Source organism: Periplaneta americana, chromosome 4, assembly GCF_040183065.1.
Source record: "Periplaneta americana isolate PAMFEO1 chromosome 4, P.americana_PAMFEO1_priV1, whole genome shotgun sequence".
In the NCBI taxonomy this organism is placed as follows: Eukaryota; Metazoa; Arthropoda; class Insecta; order Blattodea; family Blattidae; genus Periplaneta; species Periplaneta americana.
In genome coordinates this window covers 93,801,952-93,823,308 of record NC_091120.1, presented here as the reverse complement: position 1 = coordinate 93,823,308, position 21,357 = coordinate 93,801,952, and the positions used below count along the sequence as shown (strand labels likewise).

The 21,357-nt window shown below is 37.0% G+C and overlaps 2 long non-coding RNA genes across 3 annotated transcripts in view; one reads left to right on the top strand and one right to left on the bottom strand.

The window, feature by feature from the left end:
* LOC138698055 (uncharacterized) overlaps positions 1 to 21,357 on the top strand; it is a 347,446-nt gene that overhangs the window by 25,085 nt on the left and 301,004 nt on the right. The window contains exon 2 of the long non-coding RNA XR_011331673.1: positions 18,998 to 19,035. This is a non-coding gene — a long non-coding RNA (uncharacterized lncRNA). The remainder of the gene's footprint in view (positions 1 to 18,997; positions 19,036 to 21,357) is intronic.
* LOC138698054 (uncharacterized) overlaps positions 1 to 21,357 on the bottom strand; it is a 271,336-nt gene that overhangs the window by 222,517 nt on the left and 27,462 nt on the right. The gene's annotated exons all lie outside the window — the stretch shown is intronic.

The window sequence follows — 21,357 nt, the reverse complement described above, 5'->3', positions numbered from 1 at the left end:
CCTATTTTCTTCATTATTTGGTTACACTCAGTCCTACTCGTGTATGAACTTCCTCCTAATAAAAATGTCAATGCCTGAACGGAAGCTTCTCCTCTGTTCTGACGCCTTGCTTTTTGTTGCATTATTTCATATTAATAGTCTATGGAATTATTACTTCCATAATTCAACACATCGTCCCATAAAAGTTCTTGTGCTTCCTTGCGGTTTTGTATTGTACACAATGGCGATATTCTGCACATACCTTAAGAAATTTTTAAATGTTATATTTAGGCCCATATATTCTATTTGGTAATAGGATTATACTATAATAAACTCCAGGTAATTAAAATTTTATATTTGCCTTTAAATAGTATTGTTGAAGTTAGTTTACATTCTTTTTTGAAATTGTATGTTGTTTCATTTAGAGGATGGATTTTCATATTGAAATGACATGGAATACTGGGGCTCGTCTACAAATTCAATAAAACAACTTCATCATTACTGACTGAAATAGCATAATATGCCTAATTAATAAGCCGTATTTATTCTTTTAATGAGAGTTGGTTACATCCACCCTTTGATGATGACGAAGTGATGTCATGATGTTGACGTAACGCCATGGTGATGACATGACATTATGACGAAGTGACATCATAGTTATGGTGGTGTTTGTGGTGGTGGTGGTGGACGCGGTGGGGACGTCATGACACGACAATGACGATGAGGAGACCATAACTATTGTGACGAGCGAAGAGAACAAAGGAATTTGGGGACAGAAGTCGTGGACTTTCCTGGAAAATGTTACATGAATGAAAGAAATGTAATTTAAGTTTAGTCTGAGCACAACTATAAAGAGTACAATAAAGTTATCTTTATTATAAAAAAAGAGGAAAGACTAAACGCACAAATTTCATGAAATTACTCGTGTTACTAATTCGCTTTTAAATCTTCATCTGTGGTAATTGTGGCGGTGGTGGTAGTTGCTGGGTGGGGGATGAAGGGTGGCGGGTGGTGATGGTACTAATAGTGGTAATGGTATTTTATTTAAAGACACCTTCAACTGCAAATTCAAAGTGAAGGATAAATGGCCGACACTTTTTTCCTGAAGTTTTCAGTCAGAAATAGGCTTCTCTTATGTAGGTACCATAAATCTGCGACAAGTCACCTATAGCTTTGTTTTTCTTACAGGGAAAGCATGTAGATGACTAAGAAGTGATGCCTCGCATCTCTAAGTTTGCAGGTGATTGAAAAAAGCTGTTTTAGAAATTATTTTTTCTCAAAATAGACAATTTTTTTATATAAGCTTCTGCTTTGCAAGGTCTTCTACTGGATTAGTTAACTTTCAGTTTTGTGAACATAATACTAATATAGTTAAACTAAATAACTATTTTTGTGGATACGAGGTATCTCATCTTAGCCATCAATTTTGGACAAACTGACTGCGACATAATATGAAAATGAAACCTGAACAATCAGAAAGCAAGATAAGCAGAGGATAATAGACACGAAAGTAAGTCACGCATACAAAAAAAGAATAATGTAATCGACTTGAAAGTTACATTAATTACTTTATTCCTCAGAAAAAATAGGGAGAATTGGAAAAATATTTGAAAAGAGAATGCAGTCCAGATGGTCGAAATATAAATTTCGTAGTTAAAGACTAGTATGAAAACTATATTTGAAAATGGTGCACGAGTCGATTGACATCACAAAGAATCAATAACACCAATGCATGAGTTGGAGGACTGTGATGATGGTGATGGTGATGGTGATGATCATGATTTGCCACAGTTTACCTGAAGACGTATAGCTAAATCGTAGAATTCCACTTACCAGTGTCTATCTCAGAAATTTTTGAAAATGAAACGAATATTCTATAACTTATAAATATTAGGTTCTTCGATTCGCTCATGAAACATCGTTGTCGTCCTCTTGAATGGTTTTTCTTTTTCATAGAGTAGGCCTATATACGCACCAACGATCGCCATTTCTAACATCAATTCAATGTAATATTTATATAGGCTAGGCCTATATTCTCTCTGTCCAGGTTCAAGTAAGTGATTACACTGTATTTTTTTTAAATTGTGCTTTATCTAAAAAGAACTTGCGTCACGATGTCCACGTAGACGTTAGTTTCGGAAATTTAAATGGTAGTGGAATAAACAAACATGTCCAGTATTTTAGGACATTTTAGGATTATTATTATTATTATTATTATTATTATTATTATTATTATTATTGTTGTTGTTATTGTTATTATTGTTATTATTGTTATTATTATTATTATTATTATTATTATTATTGTTATCGTCATTATTTTCATTACAATTATCTTAATCATCCCTTAAAAGATTACTTTCTTTATGAGCAAGCTTCAAACATTGAAAATGGGTAAAAAATATCTTCTGTGCAATATATTGTTCGTTAAGCAGTGAAGTTGGTATTGAATGTTCACTTCTCTCTTCTCTAATGCTGAATGTAATGTCAGTAATTTTAGGCAGGAACACAAGATTTCGCATTAATAGTTTGTGAAATTCGATTCTCTATTAGGTGATAATTTAGCAGAAACTGTTCATTTCCGACTACATGAATGTTTATTGTTGTTTACTCAACTGTCCGAAGACATATCTGAGCCTTACAAGTGATAACAACTAGGCATTACTTATGAGGCAACTGAGCCAGGAGATATTGGGTTATCGTGTCCAGCTCCTTTCCCCCTAATTACATAAGCCTACATCGTCGACTGGCTACATGTTACAATAATCAGGCTTCATATGGATACAAACAATTGTTCCTCTGACACATATCGTCAAATGCATGTATTGCCTGATATTAGATGTAGGCCTACAACTCGGCCAGAACCTCAGTCAGAGGTACAAGAGCTACATGAATAAACCTATTAAATTCGTTAAAACTTTTACTTTTAAAGATATGATTCTGTAAATTATAATCGTTTCGATAGCGTTTTGTTCCCTCTGTAATCAGAATATATTATATTATATTTACTATTATTTACAACCTTCATCTACTTATTTATTATCTTCCTACATTTTAAGATTTTTTGGCATTTTGTCTAGGCTTGTGCCAAGTTAAGAGGTCTTTCCATCGTTTTAAGTCTGCGCTGATCTTACCCTTCGTAATATTACAGTTATGTATTTGGAAATAAATGATTATAATACAGTATTTTAAAACTTTATTGATACATAGAGTGGATGATATTTCATGTCAGGAAGGACCTTTAGCATAGTATTAATGGAAAAATTCTCTACTATTTTGTTTTTATGAGCATAGATTTTTAATAAATAATTATTTTACATGATAATTTTTGATTAGATTATCTTTTCAACGCATTTAGAAATGCGCATTTTATCAGTGTCTTTAGGTAGAATTCTCAGTTTCAACGAGCAATTTTGCCTAATATTCCTGTCACGTTTATAGCTTAAGAGTATTTTAAATCATTAATTATTAATAAGCCACTTTAGGTAGCATAATGGATGTTTGGCAATACTGTTACAGAAATGTAGATGTAAGCTTATGTTTCGCCCTAAGGCCGTAAAGTATTTTGCACAGCAAAGCGCACAGCAGGCAGTGTTTGTTTATATCTTTTTCCCTCATTGCTGCGGAGAAGGGATGTTTCCATGTGTTGGGAAGTGCTACACAATTTACTGCGATGTTGCCATTATTTCTAGAAACGAAGCCAATTTCCTGCGAAATAAAAAGAAATAACTCAAAATGGCAAAGGAAAATTTTGTTTCTTTTATATTGAAGATTGCTGATGTATACGTTTAGATCATTTTCATATGGATTGAAAAGGCGAGACCCCTTTTCTTAAGACTTTCAGTAAATCTCTAGTATTGATCAAATTGAAATTTCGATATTTCACAACAGGTTTATAGCCTATAACTACATAACTTTTCACTGGCAAAATCGTTACAAATCACGAATAATATATTATATATTCTTGCTAAGTAAACTTTCTATGAAAGTTCTGAATAACCTGCACGTAGTTTTTTTTTTTATACTTTAGAGTAGTTTCTGATATGTTTTGAAATATAGACATGTTACCTGTAATTTAAACTTTCTTCGTAAGTTCAGTTGTAAAAAGGTCGGTACTCAATAGGCCTAATTAATTCTATAATAAGCCTATTAGTTGGCCTATATAACAACTTATCTATTCAGGCGAAAAATCTCTGTATATTTACCAAATCAACTTAGATCTTAATTTTATATTACGCCAGTCAAATACGTTCATACTGTTAATGTAAAAGAGATATAAAAATAAAAAATGTAGTCTATTTTTCTCCTTCTGACAGTCTTTGGATTCTCTCGACTCTTTCCTTTGCTACGCATTTTTGCACTAATATTTGACATACAGAAATAGAGAAATTTTCATGTTACATATTCAATACAGCGAAAAACCACTGGTTGCAACATAACATAAAGCACAGAAGGGATAGATCTTCATTTCTATATTCGGGAATCTAATCTAGGTTCTCTTGGCTCTGATTACATTAAAAATCATAGGTAACATAAATATTGATTAAGGTAAATTGAAGGGCGAAGACGTAAAGCAACGTATAGTTTTGACAAACTGACTTTACTTCCTCAGCTTCCTTCTCTCCGATCCACATCCTCCAAGTCTCAACACCATAGAAACCGAGACTGAGCGAGAGAGGAAGAGTGTAAGAGGAAGAAAGAGAGAGCATGACGGAAGAAGACTATCTTCTTTTCGCGCTCACTTCCTATTTATTTAGCCGACTGTATGTCTCTTATACTAACTTACCAGCATCTCTCTCTCTCTCTCTCTCTCTCTCTCTTACTCTACTCCTTTCTTGGAAGCCTCATCTTTCCTCTTTATTTTTTTCCTTCTTTCTAGTCTCTTTCTTGTCTGTGAGGAACTCTGGCCGTATACACACAAACATCCCCTAGAGCCTACCGCTACCACTGCTATGGACCAGGAGATGCAGATCTATCCCACCCCTATACACCCCTAACTCACTTCCACCTCTACAAAAAAAAAAAAAAAAACCCTCCCCCATCTTCTGTTTATATAAAACTTCCAAGAGTGCCACGGGAGTTTTTGGAAGGGATGTTGGTGATGTGACCTAAACCAAAAGATCTTTTCCTATGTAAATTGGACTCCATTTTATGGTAGCCAGCAAGGGGAACAGTAACGTATACTGACAACAAAATGGCCGTTCTTGACCAGTCCAATTATCTCTAATGGCTAACGTGTCTGGGGTAATTTTCAAGGAAGTGTATCTTCTCTGGTTGTACGTACTCTGCAGACGGGACCTCTGAAGAGCTCTTAAGGACATATATAGTGTTTTAAAACGTAACAATACCAACTCTAAAGATTATATTGAGGTTAGAACGGCTTATATAAGCCAGCTATGTGAATCGCTCCTATATTGCTTCAATTAACAGAGCAGGGTTAATGTTCTCCCCGATACCGCGCTGTTACTCTAGATTGTTACAGTTGCAGGTATAGTTAAATGAGGCAGAGGACTAAAATGTTGTTTCCTATGCAAAGAGATGAAAACTTATAAAGGATGTAAATACAGACATAATCTAATTATAGAATTGCTCTTTCAATTTTCAAAATATTCATTCTTGAAGATTAGATATGAGAAGACAATATTTTTAAAATAAATAGATGTTAAGGTAGTGGTAAGAGTTTTTTGCTTTATGCACCACGTCATAGCTGATATAGACAGGAATATCTAACATTTCCGAGCTAGTTATTATCTCTTATCATCCTGCAAGCAGTGGTATGAATTTTTATACATTTAGCTATTTTACAGTGATGCAGCAATCCCACGTACGTCATTCATCTCGTGCGCTAAATTGTCTCATCCTTCTTGCTACTGCTCAGTGGCGGCTCAATACAAAACAGTTGGCCTACATACTTGTTATCCTTAATGAAGACAGAACTAGTTTATTTACTACAAACAATCGCTATTAAAATCTAAAATTTATGCAAAAAATTTTTTTAAATAGCTCCGGAGAAATTTTAACATATCGCTTATCATAATGATGGTGATCTTTTCAAAAACTCATAGGGCCTATTTTCTCGAAGATATACACGTCATGCTACTTTAATGAGGCACTTTTTAACAAATTATCCTTGTCTTTACGGTTTTTTGCTTTAGAAATTTCCCACGCAACTTCATAGCTACCTTTTCCTAATGAATTCCGGCTCCGCTGTTGTAGACTATGTGGTTTATTATTGGTATTTTTAATTTATCTTTTCCATAAAACTTGTTTTTAGTCCTACTAGTTGTTTAACACGATCAGAAAATGGTGAGAGATAAGGTCTGTAAATATAGTAACTTGTATTATCGTAATAATTAATTTTATGTTGAAATTATAAAACAGTAGACATGTATAGATGCTTTGTAATTAAAATAAAAGTAATGCATGTTTAAGAAAAAATTAGACAATTGAATTTTAATTAATTCTTACATTTAGTATAGGCCTAGCTATGAGCACGATGCCGCTGCACATTTAGTAAGCCAGTAACACTTTTTGGCACAGCAAACGTCTAATGTTGTCTCCTTCCTCACAAAAATAGATATTGTTCTTCCCATTTATTTTGGAAATAATATTTCCCTGCCTTTTTCGATTCATTTAGCTACTTCCTCCGAAAGGAAATAGAATTTCAGAAGGGGGCACTATGGCCCATTACAGGGATATTCTTCCTTATTGAGCCATTGGTAACTACACGAGTGAACACATTGAAGCACGTCAATACATCTGTGGCTCAAGCGCTCTATCCAGACAGCGCGGGTTCGATAGTGATGGAACTTGTGATGGACAAAGCAGACGTTGCAGAGGGTTTTTCTTGGGTTACTCCCGTTTTCCTCTATCATTCCACCTCCCTCTGATTTCATCTATCATCTGCAATAGTAAAAATAGGCTGGGATGAAGTCTAGGAGTAGTACGAGCTTCCGATACTGATATGCGAAGGGCTTGGGGCTCCGGGTCCCTGGGGTTAATCAGGCTACTCGTATACGGATGGGGCCTGGTTCTATCAGGGGCTGAGGCAGCACGACTCACCTGACAGCGTCGGCTGATCAAGAAGGGCTTGAGGCTCCGGGTCCCTGGGGTTTATCAGGCTACTCGTATACGGATGGGACCTAGTTCTATCAGGGGCTGAGGCAGCACGACTCACCTGACAGCGTCGGCTGATCAAGAAGGGCTTGAGGCTCCGGGTCCCTCGGATTATCAGGCTGCTTGTCCACGAAACGGGACCTGACTCTGTCAAGGACTGAGGCACGAGGGTCCATCTGTAGATTACTGAAAGCTATTTACTCTTCAGGACTGATTCAGTCACCTGTGTTTGCAGTAGGCCTGTCATTTCAAACCACAAATTCAATCGAACAGGTTCTTGATTTCGGTAGGTAAGAAGAGATTCATCATAGTCCTACAGAATAACTCCAGATAGCCTAACGGAGCGAACAGATGGGTTAGGTCTATCCTTTCCTTGTCTTCTCTAATAAGTTAATGGAGTTGAACCACTAGAGTAGCTCAGACCATAGTGCGTTTGCCTGCTGATTCGGAGCTGCGATCAGATGCGGGTTCGATTCCCGTTGGGTTGATTACCTGGTTGGGTTCTTTCAGAGGTTTTCGCCAACTGTAAGGCGAATGTCACGTAACCTATGACGAGTCCCCGGCATCATCTCGCCAAACACCATCCCTCTATCGCCTGTTCCATCGGCACTAAATAACCCAGTAGTTGATACAGCGTCGTTAAATAACTGACTAAAAATAAAGGAGTTGGTACCTAGTTCCAATACGTCAAATCTTTTAAGGTTAAAGAAAAATCGAAAAATATACAGGTGTATAGCTTTACTAAGACGCATATCTTAACGCACATCTATGTGTGGGTGCGATCACTTGTCGACAGGTGCATAGCTTTACTATGCTGCATAATCTTACATAGAACCGCTTGTGGGTGGTGTGAGAAATGAAGCAATGAGAATGCAAGGACGATGCAAAGACAAGGAGAACAGGGAGGAGACAATGAGAATAAGGGGAAGACGAGAAAAACAAGACGAAAGCAATGAAAACAAGGCGAAGACGAGGAGGACAAGGCGAAGGCTAGGAGAACAATGCGAAGACAAGGAGAACAATGCGAAGACAATGAGGACAAGACGAAGGCAAAGAGAACAATGCGAAGACAAAGAAAACAAGGCGAAAATAGGAGAACATGGGGAAGACAGGGAAAACGAGGGAAAGACGATGAAAACAAGGCGAAGAGGAGGAGGACAAGGCGAAGGCAAGGAGAATAAAGTGAAGACAAGAACAATGCGAAGACAAGGAGGACAAGGCAAAAGCAAAGAGAACAGTGCGAAGACAACGAAAACAATGCGAAGACAAGGAGGACAAGACGAAGGCAAAGAGAACAATGCGAAGACAAGGAAAACAAGGCGAAGACGAGGAGGACAAGGCGAAGATAAGGATAACAATGCGAAGACAAAGAGAACAATGCGAAGACAAAGAGAACAATGCGAAGACAAAGAGAACAATGCGAAGAGAAAGAGAACAATGCGAAGACAAAGAGAACAATGCTAAGACAAGGGGGAGGCAAGGAGAACAATGCGAAGACAAGGAGAACAATGCGAAGACAAGGAGAACAATGCGAAGGCGATGAGGACAATGCGAAGGCAAGGGGGACAATGCGAAGGCAAGGAGAACAATGCGAAGGGAAGGAGAACAATGCGAAGGCAAGAAGGAAAATGCGAAAGCAAGGAGAACAAGACGAAGGCGAGGAGGACAATGCGAAGGCGAGGAGGACAATGCGAAAGCAAGGAGGACAATGCGAAGATAAGGAGAACAAGGAGAAGATAACAAGGCGAAGACAAGGAGAACAAGGAGAACAAGGAGAAGATAAGAACAAGGCGAAGACAAGGAGAACATGGCGAAGACAAGGAGAACAAGGAGAAGATAAGAACAAAGCGAAGACAAGGAGAAGATAAGAACAAGGCGAAGACAAGGAGAATAAGGCGCGAAGCCATGGCGGGCAAGGCGAAGGCAAAGAGAACATAAGAATAATAAGGGAAACACAAGGAAGAGAACAATGGGAATAGGAGGAGAACAAGGTGAACACAAGATAAAACAATGAAAATGTAACGAGAACAAGTGGGTGACAAGGAGAGCAAGGAAGGGGGTTGCATTTTTTATGTAATAGTCAATTCCTATGTTATTGTCCCTTCCCCCTCATAACTAGTGAGGAGAAAGACATATTTCAACGTCAAAAACTCGAACCGTGTTCAACACCATGAAAGTCTTAGTCAAGTAGGCCTACATGTAAGTAAATAAATCATCGCTTTTCCGGAATACTGTTGCAACGCAAAAAACCTGTTTTGCACACGAGAGTGTATTTTAATTTTCCCACATTAATAGCGATGCATCTGCCGTCTAGCGGCAATTGGTATAACTTCGAGATACAGCACTATTGCACAAAAAAATTTGAATTCTTTTGGACCAATCGACATGAAAATCTCAATTTTCGTGTTTTTAGTTAAAACAGTATTTCGGAAAAGCGACGAAATTTATCCCTACTATAGGCCTTGGAAGTGCAATGTCATTAGTAGCAGCAGGGATGCCAGCCTTAATTGCCGAAACCTTTAGGCCTACCTCTAAGAAAATACACACGTAGTACTAATTTCTGTTATTCTGGTAGAAGCTGAAGAAAGTCTTAAATTATATACTGAAATTGAGTGAAAATGAGATCCCTGAAGGGCCTTATATAATATGCTCAGACTGGCTGTACGGTTAACCTGAACAGTCCAAGCCTGTGCAGGTAAAGCGTACAACTGTACAGTTCAACTGTACAGGCCGCAGGAGATCCTTCGCCTGACCGGGTTGAATTCTGGTGCAGACAGAAATCGACCTATGCAGACCTTCGAAAACTGAGCGTGTGTAGCCCATTGAGGCCATTCTTTCAGTCAGAGCATGTTCCTACCTGGTTGAGGTTTTTTCCGAGGTTTTCCCTCAATCCAATATGAGAAAATATTTCTTTTTATTCTTCTTTTCATTCTCTATAACTCATGTTACAACAGTTTATGACATCGTGTGTTCCGTCTTTATATTTCGCACCGACCTGACAGTCGTCGATCAGTCAGACAGGCTAGCTGTTTGTAACGTTCCCCACAGTAGGTTTTCACCTGACAACGAACAGAGATCCACTCTTCGAAATGTTGTGCTACAATTTTTTAAAATTAGCAATGGAAAAAGTCCAAACAGCTCAACCATTGAACTATTCACCGTTGCTCTCCCCCCCCCCCCGCCTTCGTTCAGATTTATTATTATTATTATTATTATTATTATTATTATTATTATTATTATTATTATTATTATCCCTACTTGTAGAAACAGGTTCCTCGATGTAGGGCAAAGTGCAAGCATGCTTCTCGCATAGGCCTATAGTACGTAGTTTTTCCACTTAGGTGAAGAGGAAATCTTAGACCTTCCCCTTGGCTCGCGTCCCAACTTCCCCGTTCCCAGTTAATACATTCGTTTAGTTACACTTCGTAAACAGTAGAGAAGGGTGAGTACAATCCGGACACTCGCATGGCCACGACGTCCCGTAACGAGATTTCCTGTTCTCCAATAAACAAGTTTGCACCCCTCATCGAGCATTCGCTACCTCGCATGTCACTGGGCATCCGAATATTTTACAAACTGACAAGTTATAAAAACTTGACGAAGATGAATTTAAGCCTGCATAACATATAATTTTTCAGCATCTGTACGAGTCATTGATGTCAAACGAATGTCAACTTTTAACTTTATTTTATGTAATAAAAATAGGCCTAATATAAGTTATAAGTCCACCACTATACACACATGAATGCGCACGGTAGAGTCACGATTAAGGATTGCGACAAGCCGAAAGGTCGCGGGTTCGATTCTCAATGGAGTCATGAATGTTTCTACGTTGATCTAATCTTTCCGGCCGAATTACTGTCCTTGGATTTACTTACTCTCTAACGAAAATGAATACTAGGGATATTTACTTGAGGATAAAGGCGTCAAGCACATAGGACCTACAATCTGATTGTCTAGAAAAAGTGGGAGTCCTTACCTCCTACTTCATTGCGGTCCTTTATGGCCCGTAATAAGGAAATGCTACTTTCACATTTATATAGGCTATAGGGCCTACATAGCCCTATATGACTGAATGTTGTTATCCTGTCCATTTTACAATGTTAACATCTGAAAACTGCCGCCATGGTGATCTAGTGGCTAGAGCGCTGGATTTCTTGTGTTGGGCAAGCCCGTGGTTCAGGTAACACAGAGGTTTTCTCAGAGAACTCCGGTTCCCCTGTGGCATACCAATAAAACTCCATAATCACCTCATCTCATCGCGGGTTCAGCGTAGACCAGCCTCCTATGGTGCACCCTGGACAATGACTCTGTCGGTAAATTGGTCTACATAACTGTCTTCATATGGGTAAATGATGTAAGTCAAGTACACGCCACTAGTTAAAAAAAAATCTGAAAACTAAATACAAATAAAATTAAATATAGCTTATACAGAATGAACCGTAAATAATGCCATTAATTTCAGGAGGTTATTCTTTGAGCTACTTGGAACAAAAAAATTTAATACAATTTTGCTCGTTTTTGCTTCCTTTTCGAGATAAAAATTATTTTATATGAACATTTCATAGCGTGTTTTGGGAAAGCCATTGATTCAGTTCTGAATATTGAGTCAATTTAAGAAGAGCAGTGTATTATGATAAGTTATTGAAAGAATTTTAGTTTTTCCTTTAAATGTGATCGGAACAAATGTAACTTTTCGTTCTGCAGGGGAATTTTAAAATGTTACATTTGTTCGGATCAAATTTCTGCACATTTAAAGGACAAAAATAAAATTATTTCAATCATTTATTATCATAAGACACTGCTCTCTTAAATTTACTCGGCATATCGGGAATAAAATCAATAGTTTTCCCAAAACACGCTATGAAATATTTCATATAAAATAATTTTTATCTCGAAAAGAAAGCAAAAACGAGGAAAATTGTATTAAGCATTTTTGTTTGGAACATCTCATAGAACAACCCCCTAAAAATAATGACATCACTTACGGTTCACCTTGTATTTGATAATCACTAGGCCTATCAACTGTCCTACTGAAAACGATTCTTTCTAAGTGAAACGCCATTCTGCACGAACTATCTACTGGTTATGTAATGGATTTCTTTCGTTCATATTTGTAGTCTCTTCTGTATTTTCGGCGAAAATCTGGAAATAGTTTTTATTTTACAGCATTGCGATTATTTTCTCTTCTTACGTCGCATTAAAAAAAAAAAAGCCACCGGCGTGGCTCAGTCGGTTAAGGCGCTTGCCTGCCGATCTGAAGTTGAACTCGGGGATGGGTTCGATCCCCGCTTGAGCTGATTACCTGATTGGGTTTTTCCGAGGTTTTCCCAACCGTAATGTGAATGCCAGGTAATCTATGGCGAATCCTCAGTCTCATCTCGCCAAATACCATTTCGCTATCACCAATCTCACCGACGCTAAGTAACCTAGTAGTTGATACAGCGTCGTTAAATAACCAACAAAAAATAGGCTGTTAGGCCTATAAAGTAATCTTATAACCAGGCTTCGGCCTAGGGCCACAGAGTAACCAGTATGAGGTTTAGAGTACACGGAGTATAAATGACGTCATGACTCGTGTGGAGGGGTGACTGCAACAGCACAGGTGGGTCCGTAATGTGCATTACTGTTGTGTGTATTGCTGCTTGGCTGCGGTACGTGTAGACTTCGGCGTAGGGACACCTGATTGAAGGTTACAACTCATGTTAATACATTACACTAAGAATGTACTGTATATACTACATCTGTACAGGGTGAATTATATTTTGTGCCGTACTGTGACGGACTGTTTACATGTTGAGACACGAAGTACCGACGCGCTCCATCTCCCACTCCACTCGATCAACACAACACTATCGGCCGTGCGTTCTGAACTTCATGCGTTTCTGTGCCCAGAACCGAAGCCTGCTTACAACCATAACAGTTTTATAAAGTTTTTTTCTTATTTTCCAATATATTATTTTCGGTTATCCTACTCGTCCATGTCCAGGAATCTTTCAGTAGAAATTTAAGACCAGAAATTCAGTTTTCTGAACACTCATAATAATATGTAGGCCTACGTGATTTCAATCACTCTGAGAGAGGAACATAGGTTCAGGGTGTTTGAGAATAAGGTGCTTAGGAAAATATTTGGGGCTAAGCGGGATGAAGTTACAGGAGAATGGAGAAAGTTACACAACACAGAACTGCACGCATTGTATTCTTCATCTGACATAATTAGGAACATTAAATCCAGACGTTTGAGATGGGCAGGGCATGTAGCACGTATGGGCGAATCCAGAAATGCATATAGAGTGTTAGTTGGGAGACCGGAGGGAAAAAGACCTCTAGGGAGGCCGAGACGTAGATGGGAGGATAATATTAAAATGGATTTGAGGGAGGTGGGGTATGTTGATAGAGACTGGATTAATCTTGCACAGGATAGGGACCGCTGGCGGGCTTATGTGAGGGCGGCAATGAACCTTCGGGTTCCTTAAAAGCCATTTGTAAGTAAGTAAGCACGTGATTTCAAACTTCTGGTGAACACTGTATAGGACAGCGAATAGAAGATTTGAACTGGCCAGTGAATCCTAATGTAACATTGTAATTTAGTGCAGGAAACAGTAATATAACGTATTTGTGCTTCTATTTTCTGGCTACTGAATCGCCATTGTTGCGGAAGTTTCCTCATCGCAGCTAATCTAGTTATAGCTATTGCTCCGCAACATTCTTCCTATGACCTAATACTCCCTGCACACATTAGACACAGCTCCATCTTTATAAAGTTTAGTGCGGGAATATATGGGACGTTGCGAACTATAACGAGGCTGACAACATTCCTATTTGACACGGCAATCCTCGACTGCCTAATACCAATTCCGATAATGTCATCGTACTACTAAAAGTGAAGCAGTAAGATTCTCATCGTCTTTCAGTATATTGTTACGTTACTTGTTTCTAATTTCACCTAAAATACTTTCAAGATGTTATGGTATTTGCATTCCGTCAAATACTTAACTTATATAACATTTTGGAGTAGCCAAGTCTTTCCTGTGACTTTTATCTGTTTCCTTATATCTTTCTTACTTCAAAGTCGAAATAAAGAGAAAACTAGGATAGGATGGCAGTTTTTATTATATTACAGAGAAATATGATTCCCCTGCAGGAATAGCGTATTAAGATGTAGTGATTAACATTGGAATTTTTTATGAATGTAAAATAGTAGGTCAGCACAGGAAAAGAAATTAAATAATAATTAGAGAAATTTATCAGTACTGTATGGAGGCGTTTGAATAATGAAAATATTTTTAATTTTGTATCAATTAAAACAGGTAGCCTAGTTAGAGAAATGCTCTTCAAAATCTTAATGATTTCATTAAAATTATGTGTATGGTGGGATATGGAATACAAAGAAACGCTGGCAACGATGATGAAAGTTGTAAATTGCTTAAAGCGCTAAGTGGAAGTGAAATAGTTGTTTTTGTGGTGGTAGTAATAATGGTGGTGATGTGGTGGTGTTGGTGGTGTGCGTGCAGTTAATGATGATGATGATAATGGTAGTGTGTGGATAGTGATGACGAAGATGGTAGATTACACTGGTGGAATTGCTTGGAATGATTAGAAACTCTAATAAAAGGGCAAAAATTATTGCTGGATATCTCAAGTATTTCTTGTACAGGTACCTTCCTTGATGGAATATATAATCACCATTTCCCTCCGGAGATTGCGTGTTGTTGTTACATTTCACTTTCTTCGCCAAATTGAATATAGTTTTTCTAGACAGTGTGTCCTGTGTTTTGACAGGGATTAGACAACAAGGACTACAACAAATTCTGTGGTCAGAGATAAATCCCCAAGTTCTTTTATACCGTCACGTTCATTCAATGCTTCGCCAGTCTTGTTGCTTTGAAATATATATGGCTTTCTTCCTTCCTACAAGTACAACATAATATGCAAGGAGACTTCCCAAATAATAAAAAAAAAACTTTTTTCTTCTGGTGACTTGGACTCAAATCTCTATATTTTATTTTTCAATGTACGGAAGCTGACAGTGGGAGGAGTTGATATAGCTCTTCAAGGAATATTTACATATTTGATAGTATTTCGAGAAATGTAGGAACTTTTCTTTCGCTGATACAAAACTTTGTTTTAAAACCTTTCTCGACTGTAGTACTAAACTTATGAAAGTTCACACGAACTTCACAAACATAATAAGAATATAAATTTAAGAGTAGAAGTATGTAGAGTTTAATAAATAAATAAATATACCTAAAGCGAAATCAAAATTTCCCTTCTGGAATAAATTGCAAAGCATTAAACCTACAGGTATGCTTGCAAATGGAGGGTGAGACAAACCTAAGGTCATTGATATAGACCATTGTGCTACTTCTAAATTTGATGTTGGCGAGAAATGACTCGTAAATATTGCCTGGAGCCTTTTCATTCGAGGACAGGGTTTTTAGTGTTGTAAATCTATTACATACGACCTCCAGTGTTGCTTTCCTTCCATGTAAGTCATGCTAAGGGTTTCTACTACCCTTAAAAACTCAACACCCTCTATCGGATTTGAAGCGTATACAGTGGCTAACATAGTCACCACTAGACCATCAACGGCAACAAGACGTGCAGTATGTGTTTCTGAGTTAACTTGCATCCTGCTTGTCTCAAAAGAAAGAAGGTTCGATCAGTCTGTCACTCGCTAATAAATCCCTTTTTGCTTCTTCTTTGTACAATTTCCGAGAATTTTTAAATTATTATTACAATTCATTGCTTTTATTTCTTTTTTTTGTGAATATTGTGATAATTTATGTATATAATATCTACTCAAATAATCATTAAGCTTAATAGAATGGGAGAGCAATGCCTTAATGTCTCACAAGCAAACATTCTCATGGGGCCAGATAAAAAACTTATTGTTTTCTTCCATCATGTTAATAATGTCAAAACAAGTGTTTATACAGGGACATCATTTTATTTTTACTAACATTTTTAATATTAATCTGTCTATACCTTTAGAGAACCGGAAACACCGCTTGCTCCCCCCTCCAAGACTGGAGTTCGATGATACTGGCGTAAAACACAAATCACTCTACTAGGTATAGGAAGGAAGAAAAGTAGTTCATCCATTTACGTAAACTAGGAAATATCGCGATTTTGAGTTTGATAATTTTCATTAGGTTTTTCTTTAATCAAAGTACAGTACTGTATTAAGAATAAGTGTTTTTACTCACGGAGTGAGTTATCCATGCGAACGTATTCATTATGCAGTGTACATTATACTGTCTACAGCACATTAGCGTACAATATAGAGAAAGAAGTTAAATTGAAAAATAATCATAATATGAATATTTAAACACAATTTTTAAAATGGTGGCCGTTCATTTCGATACAGGCTTCAGTTCTTTTGTGCATATTATCGCACTATAGACTATTGCATCTAATTCCAATTGCCAGTTTCATCCTTCGTACTAGTAATTCATGTTGAAATAATTCTGTACCTACTCGACGTACTGTAAATTCAATCTTCACTTCTGCCCGACCCGAAAATATAAAATTACTCAGACATGCTATCTACTGTCCGTCCAAGTGGTTACGCCGCAGGATTGTAGAAAGGGAGAAAATCACGTGACAGTTAATTACTTAACGAGGCCCTTTTATTTAAGTTAAATTAAACAGCTGTATAATATTACGTAAACTTCCAATTCCTAAGAGGAATTAATGTTTTCAGAAAAGAGCTAAGACAGCCCAGCTATTACAGAGGGGCGAGCAGAAGCAGGTGGGGGAAATCGGGATGCGACGTAGGCAAACGGACAGTACCTGTGCGAAAATATGATTCAATATTGAAAGCTCTTTCGTCACTGGAAAACGCGAACATATTTCTGGAACGTACTATACTCAGTAACTCAATACTGCTTACTATCTGCGGTCTTGGTTCTGTGTGGAGTTGGAACTTCCTTAGTAGAAGGAGTGGGAGTGAAGTACAGTCAAAAACTCAGGTACAATAAAAATTGAAGTAAAATAAAATAATGTCCCTGTACAAATTTTGGCCACTCGAGCGCAATTACGAGTATCCCCCCTCCCCCAGAAAGTAAGTTTCTCTGGGGCCGTTTGCAGAAAGATAACACATTTTCATGGAAAGATTTATTGAAACTGATGTAGATATTGTTGAACTATTTTTCAACATATTCTCCACCGGAAATGAGACATTTGTCATACCATGAGATCAACGTTTGTATCCCTGTGTAGTATAAGTCTGCCGCCCGGGATCGGAACCAGTGTGCGACAGCTGTCGACACCTTTCTGTTGATCCCACGGTATGAAAAATGTCTCAAATTTGGTGGGGAATATTTTGAAAAATAGCTCAACAATTGTATATCTGTTTCAATAAATCTTTCCATGAAATTGTGTTTTCTTTCTGTAAACTGCCCTATAGAAACTTACTTTGTGGGAGGTCCTCGTAATTGCGCTCTAGTGGCCAAAATTTGTATAAACACTCGTTTCGACATTCTTAACACGATGGAAGAAAAAAAAAACTTTATCTGCCCCCAAGAGAACGTTTGCTTGTCAGTTAGTAGTTGGTTATGTCTTCCTGATGTTAGAAGAACTGAATTAATCAGATATTAAGACCTTGAAATAAAATATCGCCAAATGAAAATTCAGGCAGATGTCATTATTATTTACAACTAAAAAAAAATCCACGGAGATAATATAAAGTTATGTAATTGGAGCCTTATAAACTCTTCTCAACTCCCGCAAATAGATTTGCTATTCGTATAATCTTGAAAAATTAGTGTTAAGATTTTTTTTCATCATTTTGTTTTATGTTCTCAACGGATACCGATTAAAATTTCCCAGTCCTGTATTAGAGAAGAGATATCTTTAGATCAACTCTAGACAGGCACACATTACTTGGATGGGAAATGTGTACACTGTCCTAGAGTGAAAGCGGCGAACACTAGTATTACCAAAGCAAACAGATCGTATTAGGCCTACTCTATTAGATCATCATCTTGTCTATTTTTCAATATTTATTCAAATAACTTCTAGACTTTTCATTTCGCTGATAATTAATTAGTTATTTGGTCTATTGATTTATCAATTTATATTACTTAGGCCTATTATGCTTATTACTTATTGTATTATACTTATTATATTACTTATTTTAATTGCAGCATTTACTGAGATATCTGGTTAATGGAAAGAATAAAATTAAGAAAACACTGTTTTTGCTACATGTTGTCATAAACTCCTGCGGCAAATTATTTAACAATTTGACTCAACGAACAGATAAAAACGCAAAATACTCAGCATGACCAATCTGAAGGATCAAACCACGGGCTTCATGTATACGTAATCAATGCGCTACTTCGCTAATACTTTAGACCTTGTATCGACCAGAGTGTAATATCATGACATAGACTAATTGTTAATATTGTAGAATATTTTTCTGTGTGGTTTGGTTGACGTTTGTGAGTCTGTGGCAACCGTTGAATTTAACCGTTGAAGATGAATTCAAATGCCTCTTCCTAGCTTTGGATTTTTGGTGGACAGAGTATTACATCTGTGAGGCACGTTTTCACCGAGGTCTAACGATATCCTGTACTTCTCACTCCATCACTGCTTCATTTGCACCTCATTACAAACCAATAAAATATATTATTTAATTATTTAAAAACGTCATTAAATACTTTGTTAAAATTTTGTGTAGCTTAATCTGAAAACTCTTATTTCGATATTGAAGGTGCTAGTAAGTTAAGTTTTTCATAAATTAAAATAAGCAACAGAAACATAATCCTACTATGTAAATCCACTAATCTAATAGTTTCTACAAGAGCTGCATCTTATCTATTTATTCTTTTAGTAAACAATAGGCCTACCTGTTTTAATATTTGAAAGTTGAAGATAATATTTGTGTTCTTCGTTTCAGATGAAAAGTTTACTTGCGGTCTCTTCATGCAGAGGAGGGTAAGTTATGAGAATTAATACATAAAGTTGATAAGAAGTGAATTTTTGCAGCTTACGATAACGCCAATATATAAACGAAGAAAATTTAATATAAATAATAATACAAAATAACGTTTGTTCCTCGTATTCGAGTCAATTTTACAAGAGAGACGAATTTCTTAGAACTCAGTAAATAAAGAAGATCATTTAACAATATTTTTTTTCCTGTATCACTTAGAAAACATGCATAATCTAGGATCTATAATGAACTTTGAGTACTGAGATGAGGGAAATTGGAGATTGCCAAGTTTGCAAATAACAACCGGAGATTTTCACGTTTGTATCCAACATTCAGTGGAGATCGATACAATTGCAATTAAATTATGTGAAATTACTCAATTAAAACATCACAGTAAGCGAATATATGTTCACTGTATTATTTTAATAATATATTAATGGAATTAGAACGTAAACATCTGAACAATCAAATCAGTTTCTACAATGTTCCCCTCTCTCAATAATTTTCTTATCCGCTGTCCAATTATTTTTTCTTTCTTTCTTTCTTTCTTTTAGCAAATCTGTCAACCTAAACATCTTGGATTTTGTTGTTATACATTTTTGCCGTTTATCTAATGCTTAAATCTGAAGTTAATATCACCTAATGTTTGTTGCTCATCTTGTGTAATGAGCTTCAACACATTTAAACTTAGTTATGAAGCTTACCATTTATTTCTTCTTAGTGAGATACTTGTGACTGGTTTGAGCTCCTTCCCTTCTTTCTTTTGGAGATCTCTCTGCAGCTGTATTATTTTTCATGACAAATAGCAATCTATGTTTCGTTATGTGTAGCGTAATATTTAAAAAAATGTTGCTTGACAAGGTACAAGTTTGTTTCTTCTATTCCTAACATTGACATTTCACAGTGGACACATTACGAGCATGGGTTTCATTTTTGGGGAGCCTTCTTTTGCATACAACGTTTGTGAAATATCTTATAAAGAACGTGTCTAGCATTTGTTTTTCCCGTGTGGCATAAAACTCCTTACTAAAGTATGAAATCACTGTCATTTTTAGAATCGGACAGCGATAAGCTTCAGTACAATGCCCGCAGTCCAGATAAACTGAGGAGAGTACCAATCAACAAAAACAAACCGATATTTTATACATTCAGAATTTGTAGTTCGGAGTATAGAACTATCAAGATTCCAGCACATGTGTGGAACTATGTATTTACAGACCTCTAAAAATAAAGCAAGGAAAGACAGACTACCATGCTCAAATTTTATAAGGTTATGACAGTGCCACTTCTAACTTATGGCAGTGAGAATTGGGCTCTGAATAGATCAAAGAAAAACATAAAATTTAATCTGCAGAGGTAAGATGTTTAAGACGAAATAGGAGCTATACGTTAAATGATTATATCCATAACGACAATGTTAGAAATTAATTTTATATATATAATCTGCAAAGCAAAACATATATCTAGTAATATCATTGAGTGACTAGAGGCAGGTTAGGGATTACCCTTTAGCACGTCGGCTCGACAGTGGCCTATTGTGTACCCCGAATTTGGGATGAATGAGAATGAGGTGTACCAGCCCACCGGCCGCATGAGACCCTTCACCCCTCTCGCCTTAAGTTCATACTGCCAAAGTGACCAAGGAGCACAGAATCCATTCCGACAGCCCTTCTAAGGTGTCGAAGCGCCCTCGGAAGTCCTCTTAAGGAATGAATTTTGGCAGAAATATTGCGAAAGGCTTAGAATCCAGAGACGTTTTGGAGAGGACGTCCCTCCGCAAGCGGACGAAGGCATGCGTCATGACCTGAATATGAATATGGACTGAGATGATGAAGATGAATGATAAGATATGAAATCTAAATTCTTTTTCTACAGGGAAGAAGGGAAATGGACCGTGGAAATTAAATTTCCAAACCGGCATTTATCTAAAAAAAATGTCGAAAATTACGGTTAAACCACAGTCTGATTGGTCCGGGAGTTTGAACCGCGGACTTCTCGAATGCGAGTCCCGTGGTTAACGCATGAGCCACCTCTCTCGGTACAGATATATCTAAACAAGAATGGTTTCAATATATAGAAGAGATGGATTCCTCTAGATTTACCAAACAAGCTCTACAATACAAACCAAAGGCCGATGTATGGTTGGTCGACTTAGCCTACGTTGGAAAGACAGTATTTGAGATGGATTATGCTTATAGTCTATTATCCTTGAGTTACAAAGGAAGAAGAATTTATAGTTGTGTGTAGGCCTACGCCTAATGTTTTAAAATATTGAGCACATTTTTCTACATAATGATTTTTCTGACGTGGTTTAACGTCCAAAT